Source organism: Hippopotamus amphibius, chromosome 1, assembly GCF_030028045.1.
Source record: "Hippopotamus amphibius kiboko isolate mHipAmp2 chromosome 1, mHipAmp2.hap2, whole genome shotgun sequence".
NCBI lineage: Eukaryota > Metazoa > Chordata > Mammalia > Artiodactyla > Hippopotamidae > Hippopotamus > Hippopotamus amphibius.
In genome coordinates, this window is record NC_080186.1 from 231,030,758 (window position 1) to 231,037,198 (window position 6,441).

At 38.3% G+C, this 6,441-nt stretch overlaps 1 non-coding gene across 1 annotated transcript; it reads right to left on the reverse strand.

Annotated features, from left to right (window-relative positions):
* Positions 1 to 1,895: 1,895 nt before the first annotated feature.
* Positions 1,896 to 1,968, reverse strand: TRNAK-UUU (transfer RNA lysine (anticodon UUU)). The gene has a single exon. It is a non-coding gene; the product is annotated as a tRNA-Lys (tRNA).
* Between the last annotated feature and the right edge of the window lie 4,473 nt (positions 1,969 to 6,441).

Below are 6,441 nucleotides of genomic sequence, written 5' to 3' on the forward strand. Positions count from 1 at the left end.
ATACATGCTTTTTCAGATCCTTTCATATACATGTATACACACACATATATATGAATAACTGAATTACTTTCTGTACACATGAAACTAACACATTGTAAATCAACAATACTTCAATTAAAAATTAAGGAAATAAAAATAAAAAACTAAAAAAAATGCATTTTTGAAATTCAATGAGCTTTTTTATGATAAGGTGAAATTTACATGTAGTAAAATGTACACAGCTAAAGTGTAAGGCTCTCTCAACTTTTATATATGTGTACACACCTACGGCCAGTACCCAGATCAAGATATAAAGTATTTTTACCATCCCAGAAGGTGTCCTCTTGCTATTCCCAGTAATATCTCCTTATTTTTGCATTAACTACTATTCTATTAGCATAGATTGGTTTTGCTTGTTCCCAAAATGTATGTAAATAAAACCCTATAGGATGCAATATTTTTTAGATCTGCTTCTCTTGCTCAATCTCGTTTTTAAGATTAATCCTTGTTGCTGCGTGTATCTGAATTTCATTCTTTTATTGCTGTTTTATAATCCACTGTGGAATTCTACCACAATTTGTTTCTCCATTTGCCTGTGACGGACATTTGTGTTATTTCAGTTTTATGAATAAAGCTGCTATGAAAATTGTGTCTTTGTGAGAACATATGTCCTTATTTTCTTGAGGACTAGGATTTCTGCCTGGGTTACATTTTTTGTACACGGACATCTACATTAGTTTCCCATTGCTCTCGACACAATACCATGAACTTAGTGGCTGAAAACCACACAGACTTATAGTCCTGGAGGTCAGAAGTCTGAGTTGGGTTTTACTGGATGAGAAATCAAAAGTGTCAGCAAGGCCGTGTTTCTTCTGGAGGCCCTGGGGTAGAATGTCTTTTCTTACCTTTTCTGGCTTCTAGAGGCTGCACATTCCTGTGCTTGCAGTCTCATGCTTTCATCTTTAAAGCTACTCAAGCTGAGTCCTCCTCAGGCTGTTTCTCTCTGGTTCTCCTGCTCTTGCCTCCCTCTTCCACTTTTAAGGACCCCTGCGATGACACGCGGCCCACCTGGAGAATCCAGGATCCTCTCCTTTGCTAATCATGCCAGCTGATTACCGAACTTAATTCCATCTGTAACTTTAATTGCCCTTCGCAATGTAGCCTAACATATTCACGTGTTCAGGGAATTAAACCATGGACCTTTTCGAAGACCAACAGACTCTACCTACCACAACATCTAATGGTTCCAGCACCATGTGTGGAAGGCTATATTTCCTTCCTTGAATTGCTTTTGTGCCTTTGAGTCAAAAACAGCTGACTGTATTTGCACAAACTTACTGGGTTCTTTAATTTATATTTTCCTGATAAACAGTAATATAAAAGCACTTTTTCATATGTTTATTTTCTTTTGTGAAATACCTGTTCAAGTCTTTTTCTCATTCTTTTTTTCCTTTATGGTTGCTGGTCTTTTCCTTATTGATTTATAGCAGTTTTCAGTTTATTCTGTATACAAGTCCTTCATTAGGTATTCATATTGAAATACTTTCTTCCAGGCTGTGGCATGCCCTTTTACTTTTTTAATGATGTCTTCTGATGAGCAGAAGTTTTAATTTTTTTTTTATTATTATTATTTTTTTTGGGGGGGTACATCAAGTTCAATCATCTGTTTTTATACACATATCCCAGTATTCCCGCCCTTCTTTGACTCCCCCTCCCCCGAGTCCCCCCGACCCTCCCCGCCCCAGTCCTCTAAGGCATCTTCCATCCTCCAGTTGGACTCCCTTTGTTATACAACAACTTCCCACTGACTATCTATTTTACAGTTGGTAGTATATATATGCCTGTGCTACTCTCTCGCCTCGTCTCAGTTTCCAAGCTTTTTGTTTGGCCCCGCCACGCAGCTTCCAGGGTCTTATTTCCCCAACCAGGGATTGAACCTGGGCCCTCGGCAGTAAAAGTGCAGCGTCCTAACCACTGGACCACCAGGGAATTCCCCCCAAGTTATTTTTTTCCTATGTGGTTAGTATTTTGTGTAGGTGTGTGTGTGTATGTCCTGTTTAGGGAGTCTCTGCCTTCCTCAAGGACTTGAAGATATTTTCCTATGTTTTCTTCTAGAGAAGTACTGTTCACTAGAAATATAAAGTGAATCACAAACGTGAGCCACTGTGTGATTTTAAATTTCCTAGTAGTCACACTAAACAAAAGTAAAAAGAAACAGATGAATTAATTTGAATAACTTATTTTGTTTAAACCAACATATCAAAATATTATTTAAAAATCTAATCAATACATTTTTTTTCTTTTTTTTTTGTTTTTTTAATTTTATTTATTTATTTATTATTTTTTGGGGGGTACACCAAGTTCAATCATCTGTTTTTATACACATATCCCCGTATTCCCTCCCTTCCTTGCCTCCCCCCCCGACTCCCCCCCATCTAATCAATACATTTTTAATGAGCTAGTTTACATTGGTTTGTAGTAAGTCTTTGAAATCTATGTATATTTTATATTTACAATACATCTTAATTTGGACTAGCCACACTTCCAGTGTTCAATAACTACATGTGATTAGTGGCTACAGTATTAGCATAATTAGCATAATTAACAAGCTTGCTTGTTTTTGCTTTTATATTAAGGTCTGTGATCCACCTTAAAATAAGTTTTGTATATGCTGTGAAAGAGGGGTCAAAATTCACTTTTTAGTATAGATACTCAGCTGCTCCAACATCATTTATTGAAAAGACTTTCCTGTGATCATTGAATTACATTGACTCCTTTCTTGAAAATCAAGTCATTGTACATGCTATATCCTCTATCTTATGCCTTCAATCTATTTATCTATCCTTGTGGCAATATAAGATCATTCTTAACTACCTCAGATTACAGTAAATCTTAAAATCAGGTAGTGTAAATCCTCCAGTTTCATTCTTCTTCAAGTTTGCCTTAGCTGGCCTATGTCTTTTGCATTTTCATATATACTTTAGAATCAGCTTGTCAGTGTTTACATAAAACCTTCTCAGAGTTTCACTGGCAGGGATCATTATTGTTTGAATTCTAATAATCAGCAATTTGTTATATTATCATTAATTAGTAATGCAAATTAACTTTATGTAACTCCAAACATCTACAGACTAACTACGGAGCTACGTTAGAAGAAAAGGGGCAACTGGCACACTCTCCACTAGTCAAAAACACATGTAGTTACAGGAATCAAAGACATTTTGCATGAGTGATCTTAACCAGCTATACTCTTTTAACCTATGATGCCAGGAGAGAACACATGGAGATGATCATTGCCAAAACGAGTGAGAATAAGGATGGAGAAAATATTCAGAGGAAAGCTGATGTGTACCAGATTACACCAGACTTTCAAAACAGTCTTCCAAGAGACTTACATTTTTTCTTCATTTTCAGAAGAGTCATAAAGATAATATTCTTAATAAATATTAACACAAACATTCCCTCCTATATGAATATTTATATACGTATGAATATATGTAATATATATAAATATGCATGTATATACGTGTACGTGTCACCAATAAGCTTAGTTCATTTTATTACCATGGACATTTCATCACCATAGACTCTAAGTGTTTACAGGTGCGTATGTGAAGCATCAGAGAGTAGCTTACGTAAATTGTTGTCACAGAAAATAAGTGAAAGGACCAAAAATAGTTCCTATTGGATAATAAGCTATTACAGCAAAACCTAGTTTATTCTCTATCCTGTCAAATAACACTTTTTAATTCACTAATAATCCTACTTATTTAGAGAATAATGATAATTCAAAACCATAATATTGATCTTGAGAGAATAAAGGATTCTTTCATGTGTGTATTCATTCACTCAACACAGTAAGTATCTCCTAGGGGCCAGGCACTTTGCTTGGCTGAGTTTCTTCTAAGAAACTGGACATCAGAGGAAGATTCTTGTTAATTCAATGTCAAGCATATTTGAATTTATTTTCCTTGAAAACTGATGATCCAAGTATGTTCTGCATTACTGCTCTGTTACCCAGATTCCTCTAATAACTGCTTGGGTCAGATTATACACCAGAAGAATCTCTCTTTGTGGAAATGAAGGACTTGTTAAGAATTGGTAGAGACTGACTATACACCTGTGGAAGGCAGGAGTTGAGAATTACAGGAAAAAAAATCATCTCCCTCATTCACTTTCTGATTCTGGCTTAGTTCTAAGTCTGAAGTCCAGCCCTGAATGCCATCCTGGAAGGAAATGTGCTTCTCCAAAATCGTGCTTCTCAACACGTATACACCTAAGCATCGCCGAGAGATGTTTGTTCACACGTCTATTCTGGTCTCACTCCCAGAAATTCCTACTCATAAGTCTGGGGTGGGACCTGAGAATCTGCATCTTTAACAAATGCTGCTTATGATTCTTTCCCCAAAATTATAAGTCTGCATTGGGTATTGACTGTGACCAAGATACTAAAGGAAATGGGCCAGGCCAGTGGAGCCATTGGAGTATAATAAGCTGCCTCCTGTGATGGAGTTGATTTCTAGGAGAGGAGGCAGGGCAGAGGAGAAAGGCACACCCCTCACTGTACTGAGCCCCTGTGTTGCGTCAGGGCCTCCGTGCTTGGGGTGCTTATACACGCACAACTACTACCAAATAGGCGGCAGGCAGAGATGCCTGAAACCAAGGGGCTGGCGCAGACAGTGAGGGCTGAATCTCAGGAAGGAGAGAGGATGAGCTCAGAGGGGCAGAGGCAGTAAAAAAGGTTTCCTGCAGGAGTTGGGCTTGGAATTGGCTCCAGATGACCCGTGGGATGGAAAGAATGGACCGTCAAGTCACATTTTACAACACAATTCTGCTTCTCTCTCCTTCTGCTTTCTCCACGGTTTCCTTTCCCAGAGATGGAACACTTAGGAGTGACTTGCTCTGCCCCATTGCTTCTGGTGATTTTAAGAGAGTTAAAGAAACTTTGCAGGAAGTTTTGAGTCAGTGGACAAGGTGAGTGTTTTGCTCAGGCATACCAAATGGCTTCTCCGGAAATTTTTCCAAGGCTTTTTGTTTTCGTTTGTTTGTTTCCCTAAGGGAGGCTGCATAGAAAATGTGCTGTTTTGTCCCGTGTGAGCCAGCAACTTGCAAAGAGAAGGCAAAGTAAGGTGAAAGCAGGTTTTTCTCCTTTCTGTGGCTGCAAGAACAGTAACGGCCAGTTTTTTTCCGAACAGAATTAGCCTCAGGAGTGGAATGAAGAATTCTTTGTGGTGGGCTTTGCTTGCAAAGAGAGAATAGTGTTGAAATAACACTGTGCTCTTAAGAAAAATTTCCATCAGTTGTGAATCCCAGCAATTCACAACAGAAGGTATGTGCAACAGCAGAGTGGAAGGAACACACACACAAATAGTAAACTTGTATTGACAAAACCACTCATACCTTTCTGACTTGGCCTGTGAAATAGCTCCCCGGTAAATGCATTTGTCCTGACAGATTTTATCAAATAATAATAAATCGTGGCATTTGCAGAGTACTATTTATTTCCAACCTATTTCAGGGAAACCATAACTCAGGTGCCTCTGGGTTGATATGACATCACCTTTCAGCGATGCCTGGAGCCACAGCTCAGTGACAGCTTGAGGTATATGGAGAGAGAAGAGTATGGTCCAAGTGCAGTTGCCAATGTATTTTAAGGAGGCATGTCTAATAACCTCACTGGCATTTTACCAAGGTTGTTTATTCTCCTAATCATTCAATAACCCAGACATTTGCCTTCTTTTCCTTCTTTCTATATTAACAGTTGTAATGAAAACGGTTTTCACGCCTTTCCAACTTCAAAATGAAATGTAGTATTTTAAGTATTAACAAGGGGTTAAACTTGATGAGTTGGGTTAGTTTCCAACTCAATATTCCTTCACCTCTTCAAGTCTGAGGTCCACGAGTGAGAAGGTTTTCTTTTAAAATCTGCTTAATGCTATGTGACAGTCAGAAATCAGACTGTAGTCATATAAGAAGCTAATTAAAATGGGAAATAGACTGACAGCTTCACGTCACATTTCCCTGTGCTCTCTGCCATCTGGTGGATCTCAGATGACAGTGAGTAGCATGTCAACTAGTGATCAATAAAGATGCTCTGATTCATCCCTGCCCACCCCAAGCTGTGACTTTAAAATCGATACACAGTATAGAGCACAGCAAACTGAGATGAAAGCAGGGTTCCATTAGGTATCACATAAAGCTTTAGGCCTGGCATCCATAACTCAAATTTTCCATGGATCTCACTCTTCTCTGATGTCAAGTGGGTAACATTTTACACACTTAACAACAGTCCTGAACCAGAATGTCTCGGAAGTACTTCCCATCCATAGAATCGTTGTTTCAATGGTAGTGAAGATGGCAACCTATAATCTCACCTCAGTCAACTGACAGCAAAAGAAAATTAGTCAATTCAACATCCGTCAACATCGGATGCTTTATTTTTATCCTGCACATATGAAATGC